This window comes from Muntiacus reevesi, chromosome 9, assembly GCF_963930625.1.
Source record: "Muntiacus reevesi chromosome 9, mMunRee1.1, whole genome shotgun sequence".
NCBI lineage: Eukaryota > Metazoa > Chordata > Mammalia > Artiodactyla > Cervidae > Muntiacus > Muntiacus reevesi.
The window spans coordinates 41380920-41388511 of NC_089257.1; the positions used below are offsets into that span (position 1 = coordinate 41380920).

Sequence of the window (7592 nt, forward strand, 5' to 3'; positions counted from 1 at the left end):
TTATTCTCAAGATTATTCAATATCCTACTTTTCAGTCTTGTCTTCCTTCCGTCCCTTCTCTTTGTTTCTATGAAACAAAGATTTAGAGCAATAAGATGAATTAAGTTTTCTTTAAATTACAACTATAAGTTTTTTTAAGGTAGAAAATTTCAATCAATCTGGTAAAACAATAACAACAACAACAAAAGGTTACTGATGAGGTTTTTTTGATATTGGGATAAACAGATAATTGCTTCTTTCCAGTACTGGTAAACATCATGGTAACAGACTGGGACCTCCCAACATGGATCAGCACACATTTGCAACGAACACATATAAAATCACAAGCAAGATGCCTCTTTCCAATGGCACCCAGTTTTACCCCTCCTCCTGCCTGTTGCTGGGAATCCCAGGACTGAAAAACATTCACATCTGGATTGACTTTCCTTTTTGTGCTGTGTAGCTGATCGCACTCATAGGCAACTTCACCATCTTGTTTGTCCTCCAGACTGAGCACAACATTCGCCAGCCTATGTTCTGCTTCCTGGCTATGCTGGCTACCATTGACTTGGGGCTGTCCACAGCCACCATCCCTAAGATGCTGGGCATATTCTGGTTCAGCTGCAGGGAGATAATTTTTGATAGTCTGCCTCACTCAAATGTTTTTCATTCACATCTTTACTGGCATGGAGTCAGTAGTCGTTTCTGCCATGACTTATGACCGTCATGTAGCTATTTGTAACCTTCTTCATTACAGCACTTATGACTGGGCTTCCCTGATGGCGCAGTTAGTAAAGCATCTATCTGTAATGTGGGAGACCTGGGTTCAATTCCTGGGTTGGGAAGATCCCCTGGAGAAGGAAATGGCAACCCACTCCAGTACTCTTGCCTGGAAAATTCCATGGATGGAGGAGACTGGTAGACTCTGGTTCATGGGGTCACAAAGGGTCAGACAAGACTGAGCAACGTCACTTGTTCATTAAAGCACAATCCTCACTAACAAGATAGTATCTCTTATTGGTTTGGGGGTGATAGGGAGATCAGTCTTCTGTGTATTTCCTTTTGTATTCCTCATCTTGTGACTGCCCTTTTGTGGACACCAAGTCATCCCCCACATGTACTGTGAGCACAATGGGTCTTGCTTGTCTGGCCTGTGCAAGGATCAGGGTCAACATCATATATGGTCTGGGGACCATTGCTCTCCTGGGATTTGACATAATGGCCATTGCTCTCTCCTATGTTCAAATTCTTCATGTTGTTTTCCATCTCCCCTCCTGTGAGGTCACACTCAAGTCTCTCAGCACCTGTGGTTCCCATGTATGTGTAATTCTAACCTTTTATACCCCAGCCCTCTTCTCTTTTATAACACATTGGTTTGGCTGAAATAGTCCCTGCTACATCCATATTCTTCTGGCCAATTTCTATGTGGTTATTCTACCAATGCTTAACCCTGTCATCTATGGAGTTAGGACCAAGCAGATTCATGAAAGAGTGTTCAGAATATTCATCCCGAAATAAATAGCAAATGGATACCTCCAGTGTTGGTCCAAAAGATTAAATGTTAACATGTATACAACTGAGAAATGAAGAGAGGCCTTGAAAATGGCAAAGAAGGTGCAGCCATGATTACTTACTGGAAAGGATGTCTTTTAAATGTGGATCTCATTTATTTAGGGAGTGAGAGAATACCATTTGAATTCTAAATAGTGTGAGTGAGTGAACATTCTATATGATTATTTGGGAGGTGGACAAGAGATATGTTCATGATTTCCAAGATACATGTCATGTCTTTTGTGACTAGGTCAAGTAACAGAAGATGTTTTTCTATTTTCACTATGGGTACCACGTATTCCTCTTCCTCTCCTCTTCCTTTTTCTCACTACCTCTTTTTTATTTTCCTAGAAAAAGTCATTTTAATTTCAGTATTCAAGTGAGTTTTATGATCTCTTGAAAAAATAAATTTTCTTTTAAATTACTTATGGGGTTGTCATCACAATCACTTTAGTATTTGGATCTTCTAAAATTCTTAACCCAGCCCTGAATACAAAGACTCTAAGGACAAAGGGTTAAGGAATCAAAGATGAAAGCTAGTACACTCACAACTATTTATATCCCAAAAGCTTTGACATTCTGCAAAAGCATGCCATTTCCCAAACAATAATTTCTCTTTATGAGGTTATGCTTATTAGTTGGGATTTGAAGCTCAGTAATAATACTGCCAGTTAATGTGAAACTCAATCATGAAGACTTGAGATTTTTGCTTTATGAAAAGATAATTGAAATTCTTTTATGCCATAAATGTGCATTCAAAGTCCATGAACCATGCTCTGCTTTTATTTAGGGATAGAATATTTTCCTGTCAGACCCTGTTCTTCCCATTTCTTGGTAGAAACGTGGTATGCAGTGCATCTCTTGGCTTTCTGCTAGTGCATAGGACACTAACACACAACCCACTCGCAGTGCCTCCAGCCCTGCTGGAGGACATGACTTCTCCTGGGGCTGTTCTTCACTTCATATCCTGTACTTGCGGGAGCATGTGACACGCTGCTCTGACACTATTCAATTAGTGTTTGTCTTCATATGGTGCCCTTGCTTACTGCATATGTCCCTCACAGCAGCAGTTTAAGGGGCTCTGCAGAGCCAGAGAAACCACGCATTCAGGAAGCATGTGCAGTTGATAACAGACCAATTTACATGCCTTATGAAGGTAGTCAGGAGACAGATAGGTAGGCTTGCTTCTCCACATTCTGATACCATGAGCTAATGAGAACAAGGTTTAGGGGGTCTTAGTGTGCTAATGGGATTCCCAGGTGGCTAAGTGCACAAAGAAACTGCCTACAATGCAGGAGACACAAGAGATATAGGTTCAATTCCTGAGTTGGAAAGATCCCCTGAAGGAGGGCATAGCAACCCATTCCAATAATCTTGCCTGGAGAATCCCATGGACAGAGGAGCCTGGTGAGCTATAGTCCATAGGTCACAAAGAGTTGGACATGACTGAAGTGACTGTGCAACAATACTGCTCATCCTTGGGTCAACTGAGCTTGCAATTTCTTTTTAAACTAGTTGCCCTAATAATCATATGGTAAGTAGATTTGATCACTCATCTTTCTGAAGTCAGGTATTTGGTTTAAACACAGAGTCATTTATATTTCTGAAGTCTTTCAACATCATGATGATTGGGACATAAACTCTGGTTGAGAAGTTTGAAAAAAAAACCTTTATACATCATTTTCATTTCCTGGTTCTTTTTATGAAACTAAAATTCCCTACTGGAAGAGCAAAAATTTTTCTAGATACAAGGATGAAATTTTAAGAGGTGTTTTGAATTAATTGTGGAAGCTATAAACAATTTCATTGTCCCCAATGTCAGAATTTGAAAAAAAAATTTTTTTGGCTTTACCTCAGTCTAGCTCTCTTTATTCTCTTTCTTCTTTTCTTTCTCCTCTTCTTTCTTCTGATGCTCATCTTTATTCTTTTCCTCTACTCTCCAAATTTCTATCAGTTCAGTTCAGTCACTCAGTCCTGTCCGACTCTTTGCGGCCCCATGGACTGCAGCACACCAGGCTTCCCTGTCCATCACCAACTCCCGGAGCTTGCTCAAACTTATGTCCATTGAGCCGGTGATGCCGTTCAACCATCTCATTTTCTGTCATTCCCTTTGCTCTTGCCTTCAATCTTTCCCAACATCAGGGTCTTTTTCAGTGAGTCAGTTCTTCACATCATGTGGCCAAAGTATTTGCAGTTTCAGCTTTATATGAGTCCTTCCAATGAATATTCAGGAATGTTTTCCTTTAGGTTGACTGGCTTGATCTCCTCCCTGTACAAGGGACTCTCAAGAGTATTCTCCAACACTACAGTTCAAAAGAATCAATTCTTCGGCACTCAGTCTTCTTTGTGGTCCAACTCTCATATCCATAAATAACTACTGGAAAAACAATAGCTTTTACTAGATGGCAAAGCAATGTCTCTGTTTTTTAATATGCTGTCTAGGTTGGTCATAGTTTTTCTTCCAAGGAGCAAGTGTCTTAATTTCATGACTGCAGTCACCATCTGCAGTGATTTTAGAGCCCCCCAAAATAAAGTCTGTCACTGTTTCTGATGTTTCCTATCTATTTGCCATGAAGTGATGGGACCAGATGCCATAATTTTAGTTTTTTGAATGTTGAGGCAATGGCAAACCACTTCATGCCTTGAGAACGCCATGAACAGTATGAAAATTTTTGTCAGCCTGTTTCAATATGTCTTATTATAGCTCTCTCTCCCTGCCTTACCCACCTCTTCCCACCTAATTTAATTATCCCTTTCATTTACACTCAAAGTACAAACAACTTTTCTCTTATTGGTTTTATTGAGTAGTTGACTAATTGGGTTAGTAGAGTAATTAGACACAGGAAGTATAAGTAAAGGAAAGCATTCAAGTAAATGAAAAATTCACTCCTATAAATACTAGAAATTCTGTGTGTTTAAAATTAAATACATAGCCATCTCATTAAAATATTTCTTATACAGTTTATCTCATTTCACATGCTAGCAAAGTAATGCTCAAAATTCTCCAAGCTGGGCTTCAACAGTACCTGAACTGAGAACTTGCAGATGTTGAAACTGGATTTAGAAAAGGCAGAGGAATCAGAGATCAAATTGCCAACATCCGCTGGATCACAGAAAAAGCAAATGAATTCCAAAAAAACATCTACTTCTGTTTCATTGACTACACTAAAGTCTTTGATTACATGGATCACAACAAACTGTGGAAAATTCTTAAAGAGATGGGAATACCAGACCACCTTACCTGCCTCCAGAGAAACCTGTGTGCAGGTCAAGAAATAAAAGTTAGAACCAGACATGAAACAATGAACTAGTTTAAAATTGGTGAAGGAGTACATCAAGGCTGTCTATTGTCATCCTGCTTATTTAACTTACATGCAGAGTACAGCATGTGAAATGCCAGGCTGGATGAAGCTCAAGCTGGAATCAAGATTGCTTGGAGAAGTATCAACAACCTCAGATATCAACGCCACCCTAATGGCAGAAAGTGAAAGAGTAAGAGCAGAGCATCTTGATGAAGGTGAAAGAGGCTTAAAGTTGGCTTAAAACTCAACATTCAAAAAAATGAAGATCATGGCACCCAGTCCCATTACTTCTTGGCAAATAAAAGGGGAAACAATGGAAACAGCGAGAGACTTTATTTTCTTGGGCTCCAAAATCATTGCGGATAGTGACTGCAACCATGAAATTAAAAGATGCTTGCTCCTTGGAAGAAAAACTATTATAAATGTAGATAGCATATTAAAAAGCAGAGACATCACTTTGCTGACAAAGGTCCGTATAATCAAAGCTATGGTTGTTCCAACAATCATGTACAGATGTGAGAGCTGGACATAAAGAAGAAGGCTGAGCGCCGAAGAATTGATGTTTCAAACTGTGGTGCTAGTGAAGACTCCTGAGAGTCCCTTGGATTTCAAGAATATCAAACCAGTCAATCCTAAAGGACATCATCCCTGAATATACATTGGAAGGACTGATATTGAAACTGAAGCTTCAGTGCTTTGGCTACCTGATGCGAAGGGCTGATTCATTAGAAAAGACCCTGATGCTGGGAAATATTGAGGGAAGGAGGAGAAGGGGCAACAGAGGATGAAGTGGTTGGATGGCATTACAGACTTGACATGAGTTTGAGCAAACTCCAGGAGACAGTGAAAGGCAGGGAAACCTGTTGTGCTGCAGTCCATGGGGTCACAAAGAGACAGACATGACTGAGTGACTGAACAACATGAATGTAAATTAATGAATGTGCTAATTAACTTGATTTTGGTAATCATTCACAATGTGTACATATATAATATCATCACATGCATACATTTTAAAATAACATTGTATGAGCTAAATATAGACAATTTTTATTTGTCAAGCATACTTTCATAAAGCTGGATAACCTGAGTTAATTTAGAATTCTATATCCTCCAGATAACCTTAAAAATAAAGTGGAGTAAAATTATTTTTAGCAAAGAAAAACAAAAACTCACCACCAACAGAACTGCACCAAGGAAATAAGACTTAAGTTTATATAAGAAGAAACACATACCAATAGAAATAGTAGATATTGGGAACATTTAAATGGACATTTACTGTCCTACATACTTATATGTATATGAGTTTTAAATTTTATAAGAAGTAACTTAAACCAACAATAGTATATGTCAGAAAGCAGATACATGGACTAAATTTTTTCTAAGATAATTTACTAAACAGAAAGTATTAAAATGGTTCATTTATATTAAGATTTGATAAGTTGTTTGGGCATTTGTAGGGTAATAGCTAAAGTAATTGTAAAGTTATTTATAAAATAAATGCAAATGAGACATACAATATTAATAAACATAATTCAGAGAGCAAAAGCTTTGTTGTAAAAGATCTATAGTTCAGGTTGAAGTAATAATGGCAAACATAAGATAATAATTTAACAAAACAAATAGCTATAATTGTGTGAAAGGTGCTTGAAATACCAGCATACTTAAGATACTAAAATTGCCAGATGGATTTAAATATAAATTGTTTCATACTTGAAAAATGAAACTATTATCAGGATATTAAAAAGTTGAAAGAAAAAGGATGAATAAATGAGTTTTTATGACTAAATTTAAGCTCTGCAATTTCCACAGTCATAAAAAGTGACATAGTCACCATTTTATTACTGGTAGCTATGAAAATAGACACGCAAAGTGATTATAATTATATTGAGAGAAGAAAGAAGCTCGGTAAAACACCAAATGACACACCAATAGTGGATACATTAAAAACTTCTGACATAAACATATCAACCAGATATTGAGAAAAATAAAGAAAAATGATATAATCTACTTGAAGCAACTACAAGGGAAAAAGAATATGCAGCACTGAATGCTGAGAAGTGGTCTGAAGAGCTGATGGAAATTAAATGCAGCTCAGTTCAGTTGAGTTGAGTCATTCAGTTATGTTCAACTCTTTGTGACCCCATGGACTGTGACACACCAGGCTTCCCTGTCCATCACCAACTCCTGGAGCTTACTCAAATGCATGTTCATCAAGTCAGTGATGCCATCCAGCCATCTCATCCTCTATCATCCCCTTCTCCTCCCATCTTCTATCTTTTCTAGCATCAGGGTCTTTTCCAAAGAGTTAGTTCTTCACATCAGGTGGCCAAAGTACTGGAGTTTCAGCTTCAGCATCAGTCCTTCCAGTGAATATTACGGACTGATTTCCTTTAGGATGGACTGGTTGGATCTCCTCCCTGTACAAGAGACTCTCAAGAGTCTTCTCCAACAACACAGTTCAAAAGCATCAATTCTTCTGTGCTTAGCTTTCTTTATGGTCCAACTCTCACATCTGTACATGACTAATCGAAAAACCATAGCTTTGACTAGACGGACCTTTATCGACAAAGTAACATGTCTGCTTTTTAGTATTCTGTCTAGGTTGATCAAAGCTTTTCTTCCAAGGAGCAAGCATCTTTTAATTTGATGGCAGTTAAATATTTACAAAAGAGACCCAATATAGATGCATATTTAGCATAATTTTTATGAAAAAAGTATTTTTCTACATTTCATGAAATTGCATATTTAGCCTCATATGAG

General features: G+C 38.0%; 1 pseudogene; it reads left to right on the top strand.

The window, feature by feature from the left end:
• The first annotated feature begins 331 nt into the window (after positions 1–331).
• On the top strand, positions 332–1497 carry LOC136174737 (olfactory receptor 52E2-like; annotated as a pseudogene).
• The last annotated feature ends 6095 nt before the right edge of the window (positions 1498–7592 follow it).